Consider the following 24,305-nt stretch of genomic DNA (forward strand, 5'->3'; position numbering starts at 1 on the left):
GCGCGGTGCGGTCCGGCCCGGTGCTGCCGGGCGGCAGGACCGCGACCCGGCCTTGCGGAGATGCCGCCAGCCCCGCGCCCGCGACCCGGTGTTTACCTTGAACGCGGAATTGGGTGACACTGTTGTAGCTGGAGATCGCGCGTATCCGTCGGAAAGGCCGGGGGTGGAATCAGTGCACTCATTTAATGCACATCGAAAATCTGTAATAACTTGCAGCAGCTGATAGGGAGTGTTTTCTTTATTGCATGCTGTAAATTGACCTGCTGTGACACAATTTTCAAATAAAGCGTTGCAGAAATTAAACTTAAGTTATTTTAGAACTAATGACTTTCTTAACTAAATCCTAATTGCATTACTGTAGAGACCTACCTAATTGCTTGCTGAGAGCAGAGCGCCTGCACGGGAGGGAGGAAAGGCCTGTAGTCACTTCGCCTGCCCGCTTTTCTCTACTCAGGCTTTTCGCCCGTTCCCACAAACCACCTAAGCTTTTAAGGCCTGGGAGTAAACCTGTAAACAGCCCTGGCCCTGCGCCCCGGCGGGTCTGGGGGGATGCTGGCGGCTTGCACCTTGACCTGGTTTCGCTTTTTCTTGGGTAATATGATCGTGGTTGCCTGGAGTTTTAATTGCTTCTGATAATTCCGTGCATTATTCAGGGGCGGCCTAATGAAAGCTGGTGCGGTGGTTTCAGAGTCCAGCACGGAGAGGTGGTGCTGCTGCTGCTGGTGGTTGGGGAGGGAGGGAGGAATAGAGGGGTGGAGGGAGGGAGGTCGAATTAAAAAACTCAGCTGCTTGTAAGCAAATATACACTACAGCAGTTACAAGGCAACAAAAGTTATTGCAGAATTTGGCAGTCACTATGGCAACACAATTACTCTATTATAATTGGAAATGCAAAATGCCACCCAGTTAGAAGTTTCAGCGGAATGGAGTTTAGGGTATCAAAAATATGTGAGATGTAATTTTTTTTCCAGGTAGCCCTGTGAATTCTGGTCTGTGTTCAGCTGTCTATTTTTAAGACTGATCAGCTTTCCCGGATATTCTACTCCCCGGGATCCGTGGCATCTTTCCCCAGAAGAACTCTCGTTTGTGTGGGAGGAAGTATTTTCATGCCTTAAAAACACACACCCTGACACATTGTGAGACTTCTATAGCTTTCTTTGCTCTGGGCTTTTTTTAAAAGATCAAATACCTTTCCAAAGAGAGCAGTAATCAATCAGAAAAGGCAGGATTTGCTTGGCAGGCAGATGTAACAGTGCCCTCTTTAGGGTTCTTGCTTTCTCCTGCAAAGGGAGCTGGTAGCGAGTGCCCCTGGGGAGACCAGGACAGGGGCAGAGGCAAGATGACCGTGGACTGCACAGAGGCCTGGAAGGCCTAGGCACCAAAGACATATGTGACTGAAGTGGCCCCGACAGCACGTTCTGTGATCAGCAGCCTCACAGCCTTGCAAAGTAAAAGCTCCCTGTGAAAAGCTCTGGACAGCAGGTTCCCAGAGGCCGGGGGCTTGTTACTGCAGGAGATGGAGCAGGCAGCATGTGCAGTTCAAGCCATCGTGTTTGGCTTTGAGTGGTCAGAAACCTGCTTTAGGAGATGCCCCTCCTCTGCCAGCAGGACTCTGGTGCTGGAAGTTTCCACACATTGTGGAACTGCTGCAGTTTAATTTCATTATAACTCTTTCCTTCTAACTACTGCATATTTATGCCCAGTAATCGACTTCCATTTTCCAGCTTCATTGTGAGGTTTCAATGCAGCATGAATGGCTTTGAATTCCGATCCTTTGATGTTGGGGGTGGCACCAAAGGAAAGGCGACTTTGTGCCTTTCTAATTGCCAGAGCAGAAGAGAAATTTCATCACTCCTGTAGAACTCATCCGTACCGTTCTCTATTGGAAACGGCTGGGCTTTCAGAGCTCCAAAGCTGCCATGAGTAATGCATTAATACCTGATGGCGTGAGCAAGGGAGATGCAGAAAATGAGAGACAACTGCCGCTGCTGGGAGGTGGCCGGCGGGCGACAGGCTGTGGCGAGGCTCAGGGTCCTGGGACAGCCGCTGACTGGCTGGGGAGAAGGCCCACGCTTTGAGCCCCTGCCACTGTAGCCACTAACCAGTCCCTGCCCCTTTGGGGCTGGCCCTAGTCTGTCTTGTGCCAGGGATCGGGCAAGGTAGATTTTGAAGGGGTTTTGTTTTGCCCTTGGGTGGCCAGCATGTGCCCTGTGGTGCAGTGGGCTCTGGGCGTTCGGCCTCCTGCTTACAGGAGGGCATAGCATCTGGCATTGAAGTCATGGGAGGCCTAGGTCGCAGTGTTGCAGCATTTGGACAGACCTGGACTCAATCTTACAGGGCCAGCCAGCGCCAGCTAGGGGCCCTTCTGGAATCAGCTTTCCTCCTTGGAGTGTGAGTGAGAGTGTAGGTCCTACTGGGGGCAGAACAGAGGCTGGGGTTGCTGCAGCCACTCAGGGCCTCGCTGCAGACTGCTTGCTGGGCTACTTCTCCAATGCCTGGAAGGCCTCTCCAGGGGCACACAGGCTGCCTCCACAGAGACCTTGTCCCACAGCTGTGGGCCAGGTCGGCACCCTGGGTCAGCCCCTGTGGAAATCAGAAAGCCTTTCTTGGAGCAGGGAGATTATGATACAGTGTGCAAGCAACTGTCACGTAAACTAGTAGCTAGTGTTTCGTGAGCGAGTGCCTGATCAGGGCCACATGCTGTTTTACACACTTGCTGTCTAGACCTCAGTCCTCCTCCCTGCAGCCCAGCCCTGAGAGGTGGGTGCTGCTGTGCCTGTTTGAGAGGGAATATGAATGGAGTGCCCGGCTCCCCCTTGCTGTGTCAAGTCCCAAAAGCTGATTCCCCTCTGCTCTGCTCTGCTTCTGGGCCAGGGCTGGTCTTGATGTGGACGTGAGGTGCTGTCCAGGTGTTGGGGTGAGCTCAGCCTCTCTAGGAGATAGTTCGGGATGTTTTTCGGGTACGGTGTGGTGTTGATGGTCCCTGGAGGTGTCAGGGTTAGTATTATGTTGTGAGGGGTCTGCGAAGTCATTTTGGCTTCCTCAGGCCCTGTCAGGTGCTGTGTGTGGTTGAAGGACTGGGAACGCTTACCAGTCCTGGGCTGGGCTGGGGAGTTGCCCAGCCGGTGTGAGGCACCGGGTGGTTGCCCCATCCATGCTCCGACCTTCCCCAAGAAGCCCCCAGGCTGTCTGGAGCAGGCAGGGGTTGCCACCCAGAGCTGCTCGGTGCTTGCTGTTTCACCTGTCAGCTACCCTTGGAGGGTTTATTGGAAGAGCACATTTGCAGACCAAAGCCTTTGAAAAACTACTGAGTTAATCCATTCTTGTCTTAAAACCAAGACAGAAGTCTTAGAGAAAATATTGGCAGATTTAAAAGAAAACTCTCTGGTGAGGCTGGGCATGTAGCTTAGTGATTACAGTGCTCACCTGAAATGTGCAAGGGCCTGGGGTCCATCCCAAGTACCACGAAAAACACAGTCTCCATAAGCAAGGTTCAGAGACAGTGAGAAAAAAATACAGCTTATTATGTTCTTGTGAGCTTAATAGTCAATATGTAAAGAGCTTTTGCAAACCAGTAGTAAAAGTCTGCACTTTCTTGTTGCAGGATAATAAAAGCATGTGGATGCACAAATCTCCATGGCTAATAAAAGATGGAGCTCACTGATAAAGTCAGCCTATAGTTATGCCAATTGTATCAGTGTGAGAACGCCTGTTGCTGCTGATAGTAATGATTCTTGTCTTACAAGGCTTTTGCAAGGTTTAAATAAGTCAGTTTATGGAAGTTGCTTGGAATAGAGCCTGCCGCACAGTAAACACTACCTAAGTTTTGGATATTATTTGTTACTTTCTCTCTCAAGAGACCAATACATATTATTATATAAAACTTAATAATTGCTTAATTACTCTACAGAAAAGTTTTGTGTCACACTGTTTCCCTTGTCCCAGCAGTTCTACGCTTTGAAATAGTCTAAGGGAAGAATAAGTGCGTTGCCCCTGGGTACCTGCCGACTGTTAGGTGAGGTCGTTCATATGAGCATACGTGACAGATACACTTGGTGTTGCCGTACTTGGAAGCCTGTATGCACAGAGTGGCACAAGTGTGCAGGTGTCAGTGGGAAGAGCGGGCCCAGGCAGTGTGCAGCCAGGCTCTCAGTGCTGATAGTGGGGGCCCTCTGAGGAGTTGGAAACGGGACACAAGAAACTCGCATTGTCATTGTGTGCAGTTGGCATCATGTGCACACTTTGCAGTAAGCATGTATTAGCTTTTAATGATAGTTTAATAATAGTTTTTTTAAAAAATTGAAGTCTGCATTGGGGGAAAATACTCTTCAGCCTATTATTTATAAAGGAGAAAAACTGAGTCCTTGGGAAGGGGGTAGTAAATAGGCTTAGCTTTAGAAAAACTGGGGGTATTTGTTACTTGGAAGCTCTCCAGGGTGGGGGCTGGGCCATGGGCCTGGACCACTCTGGTACAATTGGTACTGTGAGCTGTTCCCCTTGTTCTTAGTATTGCAGGGACCCTACAGGGCTTGCTGATCCTAGCCTGTGGCCTCCCAGCCTCACCCAACAGTGCTTGCCCTGCTTGCTGAGCTTCAGCCCTACCTGCTTTGCTTCCTTGCTCACTCATTTGCCTTTGGCCTCAGGGCCTTTGCACACACTGCTCCCTATTTTGGACTACCTCTCTTTACCTCTGTCTTGCCTAATACCTTGGTGCATGCACATGCTTGGTCTCCTGCTCATCTTAACATAGTGTCCTTCATGGTCCTTCCTAACAGGATCCCCTTGTGCAATTTCAGTAGCTCATTGCAACACTAATTGTTTAATGTCATCTCTCTTTCTGGCTAAAGACTCCATAGAGCTGAGAGGCCTGAGAGCCTGGTGTCTACTTGTACCCAGCACCTGGCAGTGTGGTACTCCATGAGTGAGTGAGTGTCTGACACGGGGCAGGCCCTGACAGTGGGGTGTGGGGGAGGCACCCTGCCTGAAGCTCCTCTATGGGTTCTGTCCTGGGCCCTGGAGCTGCCTGTTTCCTAACCCTCCCTCCCACACAGCTGGGAACTTCTTGGTCCTGATTTTAGAGATTACATGCTTTTAAGTAGATGCCGTAAATATGAGTGGAGTGGATTCTGTGGTGTGGCAAGAAGCGAGAGGGAGAGGGACCTTTCACACAGCTGTCAAGTGGCAGATGGGGCTGTTGCCCAGGCCAAGGCCAGGGTGCACTGCGTGTCCTCTGGGCAGATCGGCCGCTGGCGTGCAAGGTGGCAAGCCCTGCTTTTATTAAAGACATTCCCTGTTTGTTTTAATCTGGTGTTAATGACACCATTTGATCATTTCTTTTTAGGCTTGTGATTTCAGTCTGATACCTTAATATGGGTGCATATATAAACATTTTGGAATCTGCTGTGTTTGAAGAAGGGAGTGTGAGGCTTTGTTGGTTTACTGTTGTTTGTGAAGTATCCGTCTGTGTGAGTCAAGTGCTTTTGTTGGATTGATGTTTAAGCTTGAGACAATAAATCATTTCTTATGGCCCGAAAGCCCAAACCAGCATTCCAGGTGGGAGTGTTGTTCCAGTGGTGGTGGAGTTGCAGTTTCCCTTGGGAATGGCCCTCACTGGGTTATGGGCTGCCATTTATTGGAGCGGGTCTTTAGGAATTGGCAGTTTTTGTGACCCCACACCCTTGGCCTCGCGTTGATGTCCAGGGGAAGTCCTTGGGAGTGAGTTTCCTGCATATTCTTAGTTGATCGGTTATTGTTTTGCAAATCCTTACTCTGTACCGAAGCCCAGGTACCAGGTTTCTTGGGAAACAGGACTGGCTCAGTCACCCAGGAGCTGCCTCTGCCTGCAGGAGGCTTTGGTGTTAGAGGGGACGAGAGGAGGAAGAGACAGAGACACACAGGTGCACGTAAAGCCACTCGGGAGACTCAGACACATGTGGGGGGTGCGAAGTGCGGGGGCCTCAGTGGGTTAGTGGCTGTGGGAGCCAGGCCTGATGAGGGGAGGGCGAGTGAGCATGATCTTTAGATCCAGCACCACAGTGATGAGACTGTAGCAGGGTGGACAGGCCACAGTGACCAGGTGGCAGCCCTGCCCCCAGGACACCAAGGCTAGAGTGGGGAGTGGGGGAGGAGCGGGGCTTGCTGACTGGCTGGCTGGAGGGAACTTGTCCCTGTGAGGGACTGTTGCACCTGTGTAATCACCTGGGTCTAACTGAGACCCTTCTTGAACTCTGTTTCACATATTGTGCCTGTCCCGCTGTGTAAACTGCCAGTCTCCGGGTGTAACTGTCAAATTGGTGCTGGCAGGTGCACCTGAGATGCTCCCAGGGGGCCTGTAGTGTGGCTGGTCCCCCAAAGCATGTGCCTGAATTGTAGTGCCACTGTAGAGGGCTCTCTGTGCACAGCAGGAGCCAGAGCTGCTTGGTTCCCCTTCAGCTGGTGCTGCTGAGGGCTTTCTTAGGTTGCCCTGGACCCTGAGAAAGACCCTTTGGGACTGAAGCATGCTGCGAGCTTCTGGAAGGGACTGAGCCAGGCTTCTACCTGGTTTTCAGTTCTGTGCGCTGGAGCCCAACACTGGATGGCCATTGCCGCTGGCACTGTGTCATTGAATAACCTGGTAAAGAGCAGGGCTTCAGCAGGGTGAGCAGAGAGTGGTAGCACTTGGACCTGGTCTTCCCTGTGGCCTGGGGGACCCTGAGGACTTACTCACTTCAGAGCTCCTGTTTAAGTCCTATGACCCCCTCCAGTCCTGTGGTCCCCATGCCAGCTTTGGGCTGTGGACCTCTGGGGGAGGTAGAGCTGGCCACCAGCGCAATTAGCCAGCATTTACAGTGTAATCAAGAGGGATGGGCATCAGCACCCCCCTGGGTCTTTCAAGGAAGCCATAGAGTGGCTGGGAGGTGCCTCAGTGGACTAGGGTTGACCCTTGCTGCTAGAGAACTCACTTAAGATTTGCAGTAGAAAGGGGGTAACAGGTGGTCCTTGGCCCATTCTTGGGGAGCACCTCTGCAGCATGAGGACTCCATCTGAATGCCTTTCTTAGCCCTTAGAGTTGGAGGGACACAAAGGAAAATGTCACTGGGAGTCCTGGAGTTCTGACTTTGGTTTGCTAGCAGCACCTTCTCCTTATAGCTTTCTTCCCTCACTGTCACTGCCAGGCACATTTGCAGCAGCCCCGGTGTCTCTGCTGGTTACCACTCAGTTGAAGCAGCAGCTGCCCTGCAAGGTCTGGACAGTCTTTGTTCCACTGGCATCTGGGGCAGCATTGCTCAGCGAGTCCCTCTACCTCCGCCGTGGTGGCCCTGAGCAGCGGTTGGGCCTGATGAGGAGCATCCAGCTCACTTGCCAGAGCCATATTAGCCATCAGTGGACAGCATGTCCCCAAAGGGGAGTGTCTTCCTGTTTGATAAGGGACAGTCTTCCAAAACTGAGTGCGTGCTGTGAAGCTAGTTTTTCAGAATCGGTTTGATGAGGCAGGGGCAGAGCCCGAAGAGCAGAGGTCCCTGGTGGGACTTCCTGTCTTTTCCCCCTGGCTCCTTGGGTAGTCTCAGGTTGTGAGCAGAGGGCTGATTTGGGGTGTGTTAACTCTGCTGACTAGGGGTGGCGATTACCTGTGTGTACAGGGATGGACACTTTGTTTTCCGTAGCTCTGGAATATGGAGGCAGACCTGGGTTGAGACCCCAGCCACGCCGTTGGGACCTCCTTGCCCAGCTGGTGTCACTGGTGCATCCTGCGTTCTCTGCAGCATGGGAGGAGGCATGGGTGAGTGCTAGTGCAGGGCTTGCCTCTTCCAAGTGGGCAGCGAAGGCTGGCTGGAGAACTGGCTTCCTTGTGTGGAAACTACTGCTGTCTAGAAGGACGGGGAAAGGGAGTGGGCGCAGAGGAGGGAGCAGCTGCCAGCGTCCTCCGTGAAGCCCTTGTGCTTCGTGCTGCTTGGCAGCAGTTCCAGAACAGCCGTCCAGTGACGCGGTGTGCCCAGGCGCGTCCGGGAAGCCTCGCAGGCCATCCCAGAGGCCGCCAGTGACCCTGACCTCCGTGAAGGAGGGATGGTCCTGCACCCCTGAGGTGGGTAGAGCACGCCACAGAGCCTGCAGGGGTTCTCTGGCCAGCTTCTGGAGGATCTGATCCCTGGGGAGTTGGGGCATACGGCTGAAATGGCTGGTTGTAAAGTGCAAAGGCCACGGAGTACATCGGGGCGATCCTCCACGCCTGCCTACACTGGCTGGCCGGTGGTGCCCAGGGCCTTGGTGTGTACTGGTGGTGCGCCAGTGCAGAGGATGCTATGACACGGGGCCCCACCACTGTTACCCAGAGAGGTGGAGGTATAGGGCTGGGATCTGAGCAAACAGGAGGGTAGAGATGGACCAGACCCCCACTACCCTGGGGCAGGCTTCCTGAGTAACTGCCCAGCAGCTCTCTGAGGCTGTGCTCCCAGTGGCAACACGGCCAGTCGTGTGGATGCCCTGGAGAAGGGCTGGGCCCACAGCAGCTTTCCTTCTTGTGCAGAGGCGGGTAGGGGCTGAGGGTCTCTTGAGATGGCCCAGTGCAAACATTGCCAAGGCCAGGGCTATTCCAAGGCTTTGCAGAGCGCACCTTCCCTGCAGGTGAAGGCTGCATTGGAAGAAATATTCTTGGGATCAGACCCCGGATGCCCTGTGGGGTGTGCAGGTCACAGAGGTCAGCTTCCAGCCTCCCTCACCTCCATCTCTTCTGCAGACTGGATATGAGAATGTCTTTCTCGGGATCACTGCCAGGATCAAGCAGACAAGGGGCTGGCAACCCAGTCCTGCCACATACCTGAGATGAACGAGCGTTGCTGCTTTCCTTGGGTTCACAGCCTGTGGGCCAGTTGCACCTGCCACATTTCTTGTCTGCCATGTGTCAGGCACTGTGCCGTCATTTATGTCACTGTTTGCCCCTGTGAGTGGATTTCCTTCCTCCCATCTGACCGCTGAGGAAGCTGAAGCTCCCACGTGGGTAGTTTGGTGGTGAGGATCATGGCTTTGAGCTGGCAGCCACGCCAGCTCCTGCCTTTTCCTCCTTAGTGTTAGCTGGGATGCGCAGAACTCGTCCCCAGGTTGAAAGGGCAGGCCTCATTCAGGTTGCCCTTCTGGGCCAGAAAGCCCAGTGGTGCGAGGCTGAACTACTAGATGTGGCCAAAAGGTGGGTCCCTGCATAGCTGCACAGGAGCAGCCCGTGGCATTTATTCACCCTCTTCAAGCCTCAGTTTTCTTGTCTGCCCAGCCAGAGAGGGGCAGGGGGCTGCAGACCTACACAACCCACAAGGAGCTTTTCCTAAAATGGGAGGTGGAGGGTTCTCCTGGTGGTGAGTTAGTGGTGGTTCCTGAGGTTCTCACTGGGGCAGGGCATGGCTGGAAGGGCCGAGGACAGGACAGCAGCCTAGACTGGTAGGGCTAGATGTGGCCTTGTGCCCAGATGCAGGAAGATCTTCTGGTGTCTGCTGTGGCCATGCTGGTACTTGTGGGCCCAGCAGCTGCTTCAGCGTGTGACCTCATCCAGGCCATTTGTCAGTTGTCCCCTTGTGTCCCCTTCCTCAGCTTCCATTACATGTGCACATAGATGCTCATGAACATGCACACAGATACATGAACACACAAGTATATGTGTTATGTACACTGCACAGATGCTTGTGTACATGTGTGCACACAGACATGCATGACATTGTGTGTCTGCAATTTATATGTGTGTGCACACAGGCACCAACATACACACACACACACCCATGCCCTGGAGTGTGTATGGAGTGAGGGCTGGCTCCTTGGGCATGTTTCTTGGGAGCTGAGGCAGGCAGGCACTCACCTCTAGTCATTGCTGCTCAGTGAGGAACAGTGGGCTGCATCTCATGGTGGTTGAGGTGATGCAATCCTGGCTCATGGAACACTGTTCTCACCCAGTTCCTCCTTTGCATGGAGACTCTGTGCTCAGAGGGCCTGAAGGTACAGGTGGGCCAGGTGCCGAATGCTACCCTTCCCAGAGTGAGGGTCCTAGGATGGGCCCTGATTGCTGAAAGTTAAGCCGTCCCTTGTGGAGCTGGTGCCGAGAAGATTGCTTACGTCGTTCCTGGGCTTCCTTTTCCAGTGTCCTGGGCTCTGTACTCACAGTCTAACTGCTGGTCCAGGATATCCAGGGATAGCTCAGGAGGGATTGGCTCTAGGCCTCCACTCTGAATAGTCTTTGTGGGCTCTGGCCTGGGGGGTCTGCCAGAATTATCCATGCCTTGCGCCCTCTCCTGGCTGACCACCTGTGGGTGCCCACATGACCTCACCCTCAGCTGATGGTCCTCTTGGGAAGGTGGCTTTGATGGCACCCTGTGGTCAGGACCCCATGTACCTGTCACCTGCCACTGGTGGCAACTCTTGGTCTTTGCTTCTCTGTGCAATCTGTTTTTTGATTAATACCCATGGTCCTTCTAACCCTGTGACCCCTGCTTCTCAGTGTCTGTGACCTTGACTGAGCCCTGATGTGCCCTTGGGGCTTGGCCTGATCTCTGACCCTTCTTGATGCATGCCTGGGACTCCAGTTTCTGGTCTTTCCACTTCTTACTTTGTACTTTCAGGCTTTCTTCTCTACTTTCTGGTTATGGCATCCTGCCCAAACAGTCTTTGGCTCCCCGTTGCCTGGAATAAATCTCAGTCACTGCCTCACCTTCAGGGTCCTCCAGGGTTTGTATTCCCAGGTCTGACCACATTGCCAATGGCCTGCTTTTGAGGACTCCTGGGCTCTTGCCCTGGGCCTCTGTTCATTGCTGCATTGGGATGGCCAGGACAGAGCTGTTACAGCTGCAGTTTTGTAGGCTTGATGGCCCTTTTAACTGTGTAGCAACAGAATGTGTGATCACAGCCTTGCTGGGTTCCTTGACACTGACCATGATCTGTCTTCACCCTCCTGTCCTGCTGGAGTGAGGGGCCCTGAGGCCTGTCATGGAGGCAGTGCAGGAGGAGGCATGCTAGTGCTCTGGGTCAGCTGGTGCTGTGCGTTGTGCCCTGAGGCAATGATTGTACGTTTTGCAGGACGTTGCTGGGCTGGAGGGTGAGCCTTGTGTATGTGTGTGGAGGGGACAGGTGCTTGGTAAGCCATGGTCCACGTTCCTGCCTTCCAGTAACACCTGCTGGTAGGAACTGGGCCAGGTGGCTGGGAGCCCCTTTCCATCAGACCTGGGGGTGACTGGTGGGGTGCTGTCTCCTTCACAGAGCAGCCATTCCTATGTATCCCAGGTGCTGAGCAGTGAGAGCATTTTTGCATGCTGTGGTGTGAAGGAGGCTGGGTTGAAGGCAGCTGAGAGGTAGGATTTCTCTCAGAGGTCCAGAGTGGCGCTGGAGAGAGGCTTTGCTCCCAGAGTAGGTGGGCCTTGGTCAGCAGCTGCGCCAGTCCACGGGAGATGGGCACCAAGGCAGAGCTCATAGCACACGAGTGGACGGCCAGAGGGGCAGGTGGACAGAGCTGTCTGGAGGACAGCAGTGGTTGACTCCGAGCCTGCAGGGCACATTGCCATCATGTCCTCTGCATCCTAGCCAGCTGGTACCCATGGACTGACCACTCACACCAGCACTGGGACCTGGCACAGAGAGGAGCAGGGAGTCCTCTGCAGGGTCCTCGCTATCCCACTTGTTAGCTCTTGGTCCACAAACTAATGAATTTGGAAATTTCATTTAACATGTTGTGTTGTTAAAATATTGTCTTTGTGAGTATTCTGATGGCAATTTAAGGGAGATGGTGAATATTTCAGACCACTAGGATCCCAGATCAGTGTAGGGCAAGTGGGTGTGGGTGTCTAGGTATGTCAGTGTGACTTGGTATGCGACCAGGCCTTGGCAGAAGGCTGACAGAAGATGCCCACAGGTGTGTCCTTTTCCGTGCCTGGGGAGCATACCCACACCCCTACTCAGCTGCCAGGGCACCTCGAAACAAGCTGAATACGTGTCTGCGAGCTCCCTGGGCCTCCACTAGAGGCTTCTGTCCTCAAGCTGCCTTCTCTGTGTGGCGCTTGCCTCTGCTTCCCTTGGCCAGGGAGAAGGCTGACCGCACAGGGAGAAGGCTGTGCTGCGCGTTCTGCAGGATGATACGGATTTAGTGCAACTTGCCCATGTGCTCATTTCGACTTCATACCTGTTTCTTCTCTTCTGCCAGTGTCTTGCTGCCTCCTAGGTCACACTCACGCAGGGGACATTTCAGCTGCTGGGTTGGTGGCCTTGTGAGACCCTCTTACTTGAAACAGAGACACTCAGTTGTACTTGATTGATGGATCAGGCAATCTTTTAGCACACTGGGTTTGGAAAATGAACTTGTCTTTGTCACTTCACCATGGACAGTGTACAGATCGTGGATTTCTATGAGATTCTTGGAGGAGCCAGGTTCGGGATTTCTGTTCCAACCACATGGTTTAGAAATGGCCCTCGCCTGCCTGAGTGCTATCAGGTCTGCTCTGCCAGCCTGGCTCAGCCTCCTGATGGGCAGCATTTTTATCTGCCCTGTGAATTCCTAACTGTTCGGTAAAAGATCGTCAAACCTCCAAGTTGAAGTTTGTGACTGGGAAGGTCTGCCCTTTCCTGGAAGACACAGGGTGCGGGACAGCCCAGGGCCTCCCTGCTGGTGAGGAGCAGCACTAGGCCTGCAGTGGTGTGGAGACTTCTGTGTATGCATGCCACATGGCTGAAGCTGGGACTGGGCTTCATGAGGAACCGATCAGTGTGTCTTCTGAGCATCAGGAGGGTAGGGGTGAGTCGGAGCTGGCAGATGAGAAGCAAGGTGTGTAACCCAGCCCACCTCCAGCATGGCTGTGTTACACTGTGGAGGCATAAAACCTCAGCTGTTAGTGCTCTCACCTGGGCTACCCAGCTTTCCCAGTCTTGCTCCCCAAAGCCCTGGGCTGCTGCCCCCTGTAGTGTGGGCCTCAGGAGGAGTTGGACGCCTGTATATAGTGGAAATTTTGTCTCTTACATCGCCTGAGATTATTTTGTATTAAAATGTTTCCAATATTGTTAATATTAAGGGAACTAAATTGAGAGAATAGATCAGTAATACAAATAAGCTGTTGCTGTAATTGGGAAAAATACTAATGATTTAATTTGCATATGTGACAGAAGCATTTTTTTATGACTGCCTTGATAATAAAAGACAGGCTGAGTATCACAAATGCAAGCAAATAAAAAATCAATTAATTCTTCTATTCATTTTTTTAAAAATGGTATTTTTGCTGCTTTTACAGTGACAGTTTAATAATTAGGATACCTAATTTTAATCTGTTACGTGAGTGCACACCCTGCCTAGCTTGGGCAGCCAGCTGCTGTTGGTTGGTGTGATGCTGTGCTAGAGTTGACTTCCGACAGGAATACAAGGATCTAGTGCTCTTGGGCAAAACCAGAGCCCCCACTCTGTGCAGCTGTGTATGATTTGCTTCACTGTAGGTATGCTGTGTCCAGTAAGCCAGTCTTAGTGAAGGTGTGTGCATGGGGTAGAACTTGGGGTTACCTGTGTCCCTCAGGCTTGAGTGTTGGAGGGGTCTTTGCCTTGTACCCTCATCCCAGGGACATTTGACCAGGAGGCTGTTTTGGTTCAAGAGGGTGGGGGGAGTAGTGACTGGCATTGTAGTACCATCTAGTGAGGCCTGATTGCTACTGAACATTCTATGGCTTGCCACTGGGACTGCACACCGTGAAGACTTAGGCGTCTCAAAGTGCCACAAGTGCCTGGGCTGAAGCCCTCTTGTCACTGAGGCCAGGACGCTAGCATTTCCTTCAGCATTCAAGTAAATGACACTACATTTGGTGAAGTTGGATTCTCTTGCACAGTACAGTCGTAGAACTTAAGTAGTAATTATGAACCACTTGGGGACAAGTTACATACATCATTTCCAGTTTGGGGGTATGGAAATAAAGTCAGCTCTCATTTACATTTTTTGCATGTGAGTAAGATGTACTTTTATCCTTTCCTTTTTCTTTCTTTTCTCCATCTCTTTCAGATTTGAAAAATGGGTTTCAATTCCCCAGAACTTATATTTTCCTAGCCAGAGCGTGTTTTGCATGTAGATGTAGTTAGAGATAACAAAGAGGCATATTTGTGTTGTAGTGACTACATAAAAAGAAAGGATATTGCTGAACTGTAAATTGCATTTTTAGAATATGCTAAATAGACATGCTGAGAGTGTTCGGCAGCCCCACTGGCTGTGTGTCGCCATCGAGTGATGGGGAAGGACAGTCTGGAGAGGCAATGTGGCCCTCGCAGCCGCAGACAGGTGCCTGCACCAGGGCCGGCAGACAGCTCAGTTGCTGTCCTGCACGGAACTGCCCAGGCTGGTGCGTCAGGTGCAGGATGCTGCTGTTGGGTTACTGCCACTCATTTTTATCAGCGGTCAGACAAGGACTTGTGTTTGCCTCTTTGCATGCTAGAGGTGCTGCTGAGTGGTGGCCACGGAGGAGTGGGAAGTGGCCTCTGCTGGGCAGTTTAATTTAGTGCATTTCCTTGTTTCCTGAAGTGGATTTAAAGGCCAAGTGAAGGACCAGGTTACACGCCTCTGTGACGTGGGACAGAGAGGGGAGGGAATCCATGGGACTAAGCAGTTTGGTGACTTACTAGGTGTGTGTGTGTGTGAGAGAGAGAGAGAGAAAGGGAGGGGGGAGGAGAGAGAGAGAGACACACACACACACACACACACACACACACACACACACAGGGTTTTTAAAATTAAAAAGAAACTCAACCTGAAGTGCGCCACCCTAATCACTTGTAGGAGACAGCTCAGCGGGTAGGTGTGTTCACAGGGTCATGTCGCCACCTCCAGAGGTTTTCACTGTGGTAAAATTGTACTCCTTCAACAGTTCTGTTTGTTCTTCAGGTAGGGGATTATCATAACATACAAGGTTATGGTCAGTCCATGGTGAGCACAGCACTTGCTAACGCTAAAGGAGAAGATGGAAAGAGACAAATGTTCATAAATGCAATAATTATGCATGAATGCATGCAAAATGCATGTATATTGTGTATTGGAATGTGGGGTACATGTAGTAAATATAAGGTGTATCAGAATGAACATGTGTGATTTAATATATAGCAATTCTTAATATATGGCAATAGATTAAATATATGTCAAATAATATATTGTCCTAATTATGTAAAACATTACATACTGCACACGTGTCCATGTGCTGGGATCTTTGGGGTCTGTGACCACACAGGACTGTGCTGATCTTGTGCTTCCTGTGTGGGATTTCTTCCTGTAATTGTGGTCTGGATCCCCAGCCCTGACCATGCTGATCATTGTCATTGCCTCAATGAGGAAAGCCCTGGTCCTAGTGCTTAGGCCAGATTCAGCCTGTGGGATGTCTCTGACCCTGAGTCCCACCCTCCTCTCACACCTGACCCCAGCCAGTGGGTGTTGGTGTCCCTGGCTGAGAATGGGCTGGAGCTTTTGGTCTGCACGCTCCTCGCCTCCTACAGTGAGCCACAGCCTGGTCCACCCTGGCAGCGCCTCAGTGTGTTGCTGAAACGTGTTCCTGGGCATGGTTCTGACCATCCTTAAGGGAACTGTGGAGGAGGCCTGCTTGCTGGACCTTCAGAGGGTCTTTGGACTTGGAGTGAATCCGGGAGAGGCTGCAGGAGGCCCGAGGGAGGGTCCTCTGAGGCTCTGCAGTGCTGTTGGGGCTGGTACCCAGAGGGGTGTGAGGACGGCATGAGCTGGGAGGGGATGCCTGGGTCTAGATGAGTGCCAGCCACTGCAGCCTTGAGCTGGTGTAGAGCTGCTCAGGTCTTTTCCAGAAGCTTGGGCTTTCTCCTTGGGAGCAGGGAGCAGGCCTGGGGGTGGGGTGGGGGCTCACCTGCAGGAACTGTGGGAGGCCTAGTAGAGGTAACAGGAGGTACCCAGTGGGCAGAGTGGGGTGAGGCTGAGAAGGCAGGGTAGATTTGAGAAGTATTCATTTGTTAATCACTAGCATTTCGAATGTCAGCACTCTCTTCACCTTTTCCTGGCAGGTGGTGTGCTTCTCACTTGGCTTGTACACCTGTAGTGAGACCCCAGTACTTGCAAGAGTACCTCCTTTTTTGACCCCGTCCTGCCCCTCACAGTTGCCCCCTTGCCCACGTGAGGTTGGTGGGTCCCCTGGATGTTCTCCCCTGCCGCCCTTCCTGTCCCCTGCCCCTGATGGAAGAGCAGCTTCCTTGGTATTGTGCTCTGGGAGCCTTGTGTCACATCTCCATGACTGCCCTGTTCAGGCCTGTTTCTCTGAATAATCCAAATATTCAAGAGGTGGCCCACAGAGAGGCCTCCTTTCTGAGAAACAGAAGAAGGAAGTGATGAAGGGGAAGCTTGCAATCCAGACAGAAGATGGAAGTCTGCACAGGAGCCTGCAAAGGTGTCTGCTTGTTTCTTGTTTGTGTTGGGTGGAAGTGTTTTACCTGAGGCAGGTTCTCAGAAAGGAGAACTTGAGATACACGAGCCCTCCAGTGAAAGAGGAAGACCCAGGAGACAGCAGGGCCCGATATCCTGAGGTCATCCTTGGGGAGGGTACCTGCTGCTGCCTGGGCGTGGCTGCTAGGAATGCAGAGCCAGGCCCCTGTGGATGAGGGAGGGAGCCCTGTGTGCAAGGAAGCAGGACAGGTGGATGGGACCCCGGACCAGAGGCCCTCGCACTGTGGCCATGTGGCACCTCCGTGTACCATATGGGAATGGACACGATGTCGCAGGGCTCACTGCCCACTCTTGAAGACTGTCACTTCCTCAACACCAAGCCCGCTCTGCCTGGCTCCTCTCCTATGGCTGCTCAGGTGTTGTTCAGCCCTTTCTGCCATGGGCTCTGTGGCTGCCTGCTCTCTCTCTCTCCCAGAGCACAGCCAGTGGGCCAGGCCCATGTTGGGGCTGGTAGGAATGAAGGCGGCAGGGGAGAACATCCAGGGGACCCACCAACTTCATTCCTTCATTCCATGTTCACAGGGCCCCTGCCTGCCTAGGTATTCCCCCGGTGCTGGCTGAGGGAAGGGACACTGTGTCCTGTTGAACAGAAGGACTGGTCTGGGACATTTCCTCAGAGTGACCTCTGCTATCTGATACTTTCTCTCCACCCAGTCTTTTTGAAAAATAAGGTAAAAACCAAGAAGCACTTTTCCTTAGAACTTTTATTTTCAGATAAAAGTAGAGGTCTGTGAGATGGTAGGAAGCCCTGAGTAGGTGAGGGACTTTGATTATGGTGTTTGGGGACAGACACAGGTGGGAAGTCAAAGGGGACATTGCAGCGTGTCCTCTGTACTCATGGCTTGGCCTGTCGACCTGGCCGTGCTCTTGGAGTGCGTCTGTGAAGTCCCCAGGCCATGGCCAATATTCTTGCATCGAGGATGGCTTTTTCCTGTCTGGTCCGCTATGCGGTGTTCAGTCCTAGAGAGACCTCCTACCAGCTCTGTGCCCTACTAGAGAGTGATGGGAGAGGAGAAGGGCACTGGGGCTTCCTGCCTGCTCACCGGGGGCCGTCGTGGGCATGGGCCATGGTGGTGCATACTGGGTGCTCTGTGGGGAGAGCGAGGCAGGACTCACGGGCTGGAAATGGCATGGGACAGGGCCTCACCTGCAAGGCCAGTGTGCGGTCCCTTGAGTGCTGGGAAGGTGTTGGGGGCTGCAGACACGGAGCCTCTGAGCAGGTGTGTGGGGAGCTGGTACCTGTAGGGCAGCGCCCTGTGTGGCCTAGGAATAGGCTGCTTCCATTGGCAGTGGCATTAGAACCTGTGATGGTCGCCTTCTGTGTTATACAGCCCATGCCAAAGGCAGGTGCTTTCAGCTTCAAGACCAGGGACACCATGAACTGAGGTGAAGCTGAGAAAGAATCCTTGTGTCCATGACTGCCGTGCTGCCAGCTGCCATAGCAGCGTATCCCAGACTGTCCTTAGGTGGTGTGCAGTGTTGGACATAGAGGCTGTGCTGTGTCTGGTGTTGTTTGGCATGCGTGCTTGAGGACAATGGAGTTGGTGTTGAGTGGTCGTACCTGGAGGGTTAGGGATGTGAGGAGGTGGCCTTTGTCAGGAGGGACAGGCCTGGACTAACTGCCTTTTCCCATAAAGTCCTCCATTGGCAGCCCCTTCTTCCTGAGCTGCTGGCCTTTTCTCATTGTCATCATGGAGCCATATTTTGTCCCCTCATTGTCATCATGTGCCAGAATGGCTTGTGTTGCCCTCATTCGTGGAGCCGGGTTGCATAGGAACTCTGCCCAGCCTTGTATGCTCTGCTGGTGGGTACCTGCTGTTTTATCACACGTGCTCCTTATCGAGGGGCACAAAGAGTGAGGACCAGCACCCGGCCTGTCTGGCCTGTGGCCAAGAGTGTGTGTCACCTTACCCTGTTGTATTAGCTGTGAGGCCAGCTGGATCCGTCACCCGCCTCCTCCGGTGGTGCCGGGGCAGAGCCCTGTTTAGGGGTTTGCTGAGAAGCCGTGACCAGGCAGTGCTTCCTTGGGCCCAAGAATGTGTGGTGTCCCTTGCCCAGGATTTGCCAGCCCTGCTTCAGTGACCACTGAGGGACCCTGGGCAGCTGCCTGAGATGGGGAGAGGGTGTTTGGGGTACCCAGCGGGATGTAATGGTGACATTGTTCCGGGTGACCCGTGGCCAAGTGGAGCGATGACTGGGGCTTGGGCCTCCTCCCTGGTACCCATGCAGGAAAAGCCCACCTGCAGTACTTGGCTCTGCTTGGCAGCAGGCAGGAATTTGCCTGAGACTTGCCTCAATATTGACCTTTGGAAGCTGGCATTCGGCTGAGCAGGGGTGTTCTTGAGTCCTGGGAAAGCCAGGCTCTCTGTGGCACGATCCTTGCAGTGCACTGCTTGCAGGAGAGGGGGCCACTGCAGTATCTCCAGAGGTCAGCCTTCACAGGTCTGGGCCGCACCTGCATGGAGGCACTTGGTCCAGGGCAGGGGCTCATCTCCCCAGCACTCCATGGTGGCATGTGCCTCACCATGGGCCACCAGATGGCCTGCACCAACCCTATGAGGACAACTGAGTGGCCAATCCATTTCCAGCCCAGATACACGTTGTCAGGTGTTCCTAGAGTATTTGGGGCACACTGGAATGCAAGGGGGACAGAGAGGCCAAGAGCCTCCTGGGAAGCCTTTCCTCCCCTGGCCCCAGCCTTGGCTGTCTTTCCTTTGATCTCAGCAGTCTGGGAGGCTGAGGCAGGAGGATTGTAAGTTTGAACCCAGCCTGGTCAATTCAGTGACTTAGCTAGACCCTGCCTCAAAATATACAAAAGGGCCTATGGATGTAGCTCAGCATAAAGGCCCAGGGTTCAGTCCTCAGTACAGGAAACAAGCAAAGAAAAGAGCCCATGAGGACAGGAGGTGTCTGCCCTAGTGGTCCCCTTCAGTGTTGCCATGATAGTAGAATGTTCTGGGGAGAGTCTGTTGCCTGCTGGGAGGGGGTAGTGGCAATGTTTGGCACAGCCTCACAATGGGGTCCTACAGGAGGTGCTGCTGAATGGGAAAAATGAGACCCTGGGAAGCCTCTGATCTGCCCTATGCTAAAGGCACAGTGGCTACCTGATGTTTGCGTGGGGGTGCATAGAGACTGAGCAGAGGCCGCCCGACGGTGCCTGCCCTGGTGTGTGCGTGGAGACGGAGCATAGGGTTACCTGACCTGGTGTGTGCACTGATGTGCCTGGAGACGGTGCAGAGGCTCCACTAGGGTTACCTGTGAGTGTGCACAGGAAGAGGAGAGAGACACTTGCTGCCAAAATGAAGCGCTGTGTAGATACTGGGCATCTGTCCCCCTCCTCCTCGGGATAGGTGAAACCTCCAGCAGTATGGAGCCCGTCTGTACTGTTTTTCCCCATACATACTCACTTTTGGTAAAGTTTAACTTTTAAATTAGGCAGAGGAGGAAATTAACAACAAGTAGTCACATGGTAGGACCGCAGTGTTTGTAGTAACAGTGTGAATGAGGCCTTTCTTAGGACACCTACTGTGCCATGGGCACCCTGCTGATGGCAGGCGGTGACCACAGGAGGGTGAGTGAGGGAGTGGCCTGGGGTCAGGACGCCACACACAGGTGCTTCACAAACAGCGAGGGCGATGACCTTTGGTGGGTGCCCAGGCTGGCAGGTGGGTAGCACCTGAAGGGTGGACCCTTGGGCCCGTATAAATTGCATCCTGGGAGGGACAGTGCGCAGGCCATCACACCAGCTCAGTGTCTGACACTGCAGGATGCGGGAGCTTATTGTTTCTGGGGCTTTGCATTTAATGTTTTTAGACTGTGCTTGACTGTGGGTAACTGAAACAGAGGAAGGTGAGGCCATGGGTGTGGACCATAGTGGTGCATCCTGGGTGCACCACCACCCAGGGGGCGTCTGTGTGTTCATCTGTGTGAGCGTAGCTGCGTGCACTGAGGCGTGACCACTGTCAGGAAAGACAGGCATGCACTCCTGTCCCTGCTGGCCACCTGTCCCCTCTCATCTGTTGCATTTAAGAGTGTCATTTAGGTCCCCCTAAGCAAGAGTGCTGGGACCCTGGCAGAGCATTGTCCTCAGAATACGGCGGCTCCCAGAGAGCACTTGGCTAAATGTGTGTTTGCTGATATTTACTATTTTAGAAATCAACACAAACCTCTGAAAACATTCACAGCTAAATAAACCCATGTTAGTGTGGACAGATGACAACTCTTAGTGAGGAAGTAATTGTTCTGTAGTGTAACAGAAGATGCAGCGGAAGTAGCACCACTTGGCAGCTTCTTAGCCGCCTGGCTTGGCAGGGGACAGCAGCTGCCCGTCTCTGTGCTGCCTTGTCCTCACCTTCCAACACCAGGGCAGCTGCAGCACACCTGTAATCCAGTCATCTTCCACAAGCCTCCTCTGGGTAGGTGAGGCTTTGCAGGGATATCCAGGTATAAACCCGCACAGATGCTGCACCATCCATAGCTCAGGTTCGGATCCCTGAGCCTCCTGGTTGCCTCTGTGACTCTTATCCTCAGCATCATTTTATTTCTAGAGGTAAGGGAGGAAGTGTTTCATCTGGTTGCTTTATTCATTTGGACTCTTAATCCAAAGAGTTGAGTTTACCAAAAGTTTGTTTTAGGTACCCTGTATTCTCTCTCCCAGAGTGAGGTAGATGCAGCCTTCAGGAGGTAGATACAGCCATCAGGAAAGGGTCCATGGGGCTGGAAAGTCTGTTTCCTTTTGCAGAGGAAGGTGCTGCTGCACTGTTGCTGGCTGTTCCCATGCACTCGTCTGCATCCCCATGTGCCACTTGGACCCTGTGGGCCCTGGTGTGCATGTGCCCTGTTCTTCCTCTGTCCTCTCAGCGTCCCTGAGCAGGTGGAAGGGGCTTCCCAGGGGTGGGGGCAGATCTGCAGCTCTTTGTGGAGCCAGCCTCCTTTGGCCTCCTCTGGACTCTCCTTGTGGATTTTGTAAAATTCTTTATATTTAGCTCCTGTTGGGAAGTGGTGAAATGGAATTTTATTATTTTCAAGTATATAGTTTATTATGAAAACTAAAATAAAAATGGATCCCAACAAATCACAGGGACAGAATCTGAAGTCTTCTATTACATGAGCCATCTATCATGAAATGGCACACTTACAAAACATAATTGCTAAGCCGGGTATGGTGGCACACGCTTGTAATCCCAGCACTTGGGAGGCTGAGGCAGGAGGATCAATGGGAGTTCGAGGCCAGCCTGGGCTATATATTGAGCTCAAGGCCAGCCTGAACTACATAGAGAGACCCTGTCTCAAAAAGACAAAAAAAAAAAAAAAAAAAAAAACAAAATATAAAAAACATAGTTGCTAACCCTTATAGCTCATATTTCATTAACAAGGATGTTTACTGAAAAAAGTGCTTATTCAAAAGCTCACCATATAAATAGGAAAAGAACTACATAGGCAACAGTTTATTTTGATTAAAATTTAATTAATCAATAAAAATCAAATAGAAGTAACCATTTAATTAAAATATTTAAATGGAAAGTTACTTCCCATGCACCATTCATTCTGAGAGTCTGGGCGGGACCCCTTGGAACTCACGCTGCTGCTCTGTGCACTGTCCTGGCCTCTCTCAGCTACTGTGTTTTGCCTCTGAGGTGCTTGCTGCTAGGGCTTAGAGCGTATTTCCTGTGCACTTGCTGGTGGTGAGAAGGTAGTTACAAGGACCGTAACACAGTTATTCACTGGCCAGAGTCTAGGTAAGGTGATGCTTGACTCACAGTGGTCTGGAGGAATCGATTCCCACTTCCCAAACTTCTTGGAGGCGCACTGCGTGACAGTGTGGTGCATGCTGGGGCGTGTTCAGGTGGCGAGTTTCCTCAGCGAGTGCCCTGACGTATTTATCTTCATGTGGCCCAAGAAACAATGCTGCCAGCCCTGGACCCTCGCTTTTCTTCCAGTTTCCCCAGTGTTCCCACTTTAGGTGTAACCTGTTTCCACATGTCATGTATGTGATGTCACACGGTTTGCACACTGGGTCTGCTGCCCCTGCACAGCCACGCGTCTGGGTGGTCCACCTGCCTGGCTTCGTGGAGATGTGGTTTATTCTGGCTGCATAGTGTTCTATGGTAGTGTTCTTGATGGACTTTGGGGAGGGCTGCTGCTTTTGGTGCTTGCAGATGCTGCAACTGTGTCCTCAGGGACCTTGGTGTGCCTTTCTGTTGGCTTTGACCTGGGTGGTGTCCCTGGGGCACTTGTTCCACTTAGTTCCATTTACCCAAAGGTAGTCTGGAGTACTGGTGTCCTAACCTCCCCAGTGCCTGGTACTTTGCCTGTGGGTGGCAATGGCTCCTTTCTAAAGCGTACCTAGCATCTTTTTTGTTGTTGTATTTGGTGGTATTGAAGATTGAACCCAGGGCCTTCTCACTGAGCTACACTCAGACCTTTTTTAAAAATTTTGTTTTATTTTTGAGATGGAATCCTGCAAAGTCACCAAATTGCTCAAATTTGTAGTCCTCTGTGTCAGCCTCCCAGAGGGCTAGGGTTACCAGCGTGTACCACCACGCCTGGCTTGTACCTGTTCTCTTTTGTTCATTTTTATTTGGGTTGTCTGCCTCTTTCTTAGAGATTTGTAAGAACGACTTGTGTGTTTGGGTGTCAGTTCTTTATTGTATGGTTGGTGGCAGAATCACTTCTGCTTGGTGGGCTGTCTTTTCTCTCTTGTACCAAGTTTTTTGATACATTTTTAATTTTAATGTAATAGACTCTGTCACTTCCTTTCCTTTATGGCTGCTGCCTCTTTATGCCATGTATTTAAGTAATCCTTGCCTAGCAGAGGATGCTTTTGTGTATTGCCTTTTGGACTAGGCTTTGTTGCTTTACCTTTAATCTTAGGTCTGTGATCCCTCTCGTGCTGATGTTCATGATGGTGCACTGTTGGTTGAAAAGACCCTCTTTTTCCCCATGTTGGTTTGGAGTTGAGGTTTTGCTATAGTCAAATAACTATATGTATATTGCATTCATTCTAGAGTTTTCTGTTCCTTGGTATGTCCTCACATCTTAATGATTTATTATAATAAATAATAATATTTGGCAGTGTAAGTCTGCCAGATCCTAGTGGTTTTATGTAAAATTTAAAATGAACTTGTCGGTTCTCAAGAAAATGTCTGCAGTTTTAATTGTGACTGTATTGGCTCCCAGTTGATTTGGCAGACATTGACATCTTAACCATATTGGGTCTTCCAGTCTCCTTTATTTACATCTTTAATTTCTTTTACAGTGTTTTGTAATTTTCTCTTATAAGGCTGATATTTACCTTAACAGATTCAATCCTGGATGTTTGCTGATGTCAGATGCTGTTATAAATTGTATCTTTTTTCCAAAGTTCACTTTCTGTTTTGCTAGGACACAGAAATTCAGTAGATGGTGGTACATTGACTTTATACTCAGCAATCCTGTAAAATCTACTTAGGAATTTTAATCGTAGATTGTTTGGGTTGTCTGTGGATGCAGTGCGTTGTCTGTGACCTTTCATGTCTTCTTGCCTTACTGTCGGGAGGGTCTGCAGGCTGATGAAGAGAGTGGTGTCCTGGTCCCACTCCCTGCCTGGGGACTCGTCTCGTGCCTTCTGCAGATGAATAGTGTTGTCCTTCTGCACCACTGTGGCGCTGGGTCCCTCCACCAGCTTGCTGGGCTGAGGCTCTGCTGGGGGGTTCAGTGCCCCTGGAGCCATTGTCATCTTTGCCGTGCGGTGAAATTGAGGGGCAGGAAGGACAGAACATGCCTTTATTGCTCTGCCATACTGCTTTGTGGTTGCTTAATATGATTTTAAAAAATCCTCCTAAGAATTTATAGTATCTGAAACTTTTGCTCTTTGGAAGGCTTATGGCTTTTTGGATGAAATTTGGA

General features: G+C 51.7%; 1 protein-coding gene across 8 annotated transcripts in view; it reads left to right on the top strand.

Moving 5' to 3' along the window:
• The window catches only part of Hdac4 (histone deacetylase 4), a 256,470-nt gene that overhangs the window by 1,227 nt on the left and 230,938 nt on the right, over nt 1-24,305 (top strand). The gene's annotated exons all lie outside the window — the stretch shown is intronic.

This window comes from Chinchilla lanigera, unplaced genomic scaffold (assembly GCF_000276665.1).
Source record: "Chinchilla lanigera isolate Chin_1 unplaced genomic scaffold, ChiLan1.0 scaffold00141, whole genome shotgun sequence".
Lineage (NCBI taxonomy): Eukaryota > Metazoa > Chordata > Mammalia > Rodentia > Chinchillidae > Chinchilla > Chinchilla lanigera.